This window comes from Acyrthosiphon pisum, chromosome A2 (genome assembly GCF_005508785.2).
Source record: "Acyrthosiphon pisum isolate AL4f chromosome A2, pea_aphid_22Mar2018_4r6ur, whole genome shotgun sequence".
In the NCBI taxonomy this organism is placed as follows: Eukaryota; Metazoa; Arthropoda; class Insecta; order Hemiptera; family Aphididae; genus Acyrthosiphon; species Acyrthosiphon pisum.
In genome coordinates this window covers 24,662,337-24,664,101 of record NC_042495.1, presented here as the reverse complement: position 1 = coordinate 24,664,101, position 1,765 = coordinate 24,662,337, and the positions used below count along the sequence as shown (strand labels likewise).

General features: G+C 29.9%; 2 protein-coding genes across 8 annotated transcripts in view; both read left to right on the top strand.

Annotated features, from left to right (window-relative positions):
* LOC100575765 (peroxidasin homolog) overlaps nt 1-1,765 on the top strand; it is a 113,988-nt gene that overhangs the window by 65,632 nt on the left and 46,591 nt on the right. The gene's annotated exons all lie outside the window — the stretch shown is intronic.
* The window catches only part of LOC100575054, an 18,302-nt gene continuing 16,543 nt past the window's right edge, over nt 7-1,765 (top strand). Inside the window, exon 1 of the transcript XR_003839525.1 lies at nt 7-725. The gene's annotated coding sequence lies outside the window, so the exon portion shown is untranslated. The remainder of the gene's footprint in view (nt 726-1,765) is intronic.

Sequence of the window (1,765 nt, the reverse complement as noted above, 5' to 3'; positions counted from 1 at the left end):
TTAAATTCAATATACTCAGCATTTATTCATGATATCAAATACCTATTTATGGTGCTTAAAGATATTTGTTTGCTTATTTTTACACGTAGCTTACGGAATGTTTTTGTTTTGATATTACTAATTTTTATCGTTATCAAATATGTATTGAAATATGTATGTAATATGGTTGGTAACATTAAGAACGCTGATGCGACAACGACTACCGCGATTCTGAATTTAATATAAATTTTCATTAAAAAGTTCGCACTTTTTCATTTATTACTTAATTTCTAAACGTACGATTTTGATGATTTTCACAAAAGCACGTTCTACACAATAGTTTTGATGTTATGGAGTTTATTAGGAGTTAATTGATGCATTAGAAAACTAGTTATGTCGCTTAACAAATTTACCTGTATTTTACACAGTTTAAATAGACAACTTCTACTCCGGTATACTATACACACACCGTCGTAAAGTTATTTTTATTTTTTTACATAGCTCGCGCAACGACACAGACGTACACAGACGTGTTTGACTCGTGTACATTGGTATGGTATGACAAGACGGCAAAGCATCACCCGGCCGATGACGTCGCATTATTAAATTGCGACGATCCAAATATCTAGGTCTCCATTCATCGGTATACTCTACCAACGTCTCGAAGGATTTAATCAGAAGTCAGCCGAGTTAGCGGCAACATTTACGAATAACGATAGACAGCCTATTATATTGGGATTGTCTTGGTAAGTTTTAAACGGTTATTATTACTTCCATCGTCATCGGGTCATCCATCTAGCTAGGATAGATGGATGATTTAATATATTAAATCATCACAAAATACATATACCTAGATACTTTATATAAAATTGGTTTATAATGCTATCTAATTCAGAAAAAATATGCTGGGATCTGGCTTTGATAGTTTTTAAATACAGTGCGGTCACTGATTATTATGATCACAGTTAATTTTTCAATTATCAATTGTATTGTTATTGCAAACTGTAAGTAGCTAGGTGCCTGCAGGTCATATTATTATGTATGTGGTACCTATGTATGTGCAATGGTCAGTGTTGGGAATAGATAACTAATAAATTATCTTGATAAAGATAAAGATGACTGTATTAATTTTTATCTAGATACAGATAAAGATAATTATACTACATTTTATCTAGATAAATATGAGATAATGTCATGTTAAATTTTGAAAATATTCAGGATACCTACCTACTTGAGTCTACAGGTAAAAAAAAATACATAATTTAAAATTTTTTAAAGCAGAGGACAGAGGTCGTACAGATCGGTTAAGCGATAACTGAAATACCGGGAATTCTAATAGGGTTTATAAATATTATATTGTTATAAATTACAATTATTATAATATTATTATGCTTGTGAGTCCAATATCCATGAATATTGGTTTATTTTTGTCGGTTTAAAACAATAATTATTTTTCATACTTTGTACACAATTCTATGAAACAGGTATCAGCTAATGAGACCATCATCATTCGGTAGTGGCCAGCGGGTAGCAGTCATTGATGTTTTTGCTTTTGCTATTATTAGTTGTTCTTACAATCTTACCTACTACATGCCCATTACATATTTCTATTTTTGGATTTTCTCATTGTTTACGATGTAAAACTCCAGACTAGCAAGGAATATTAATAAATATTAAAATCATGGTATTATAATACATATTACTAAACGTGTATTCTATATGTAATAGATGAAAAATAGAAAAATGAAAAAATATTTTAAATTTCAATTTTTTTTTAGTCATTTAA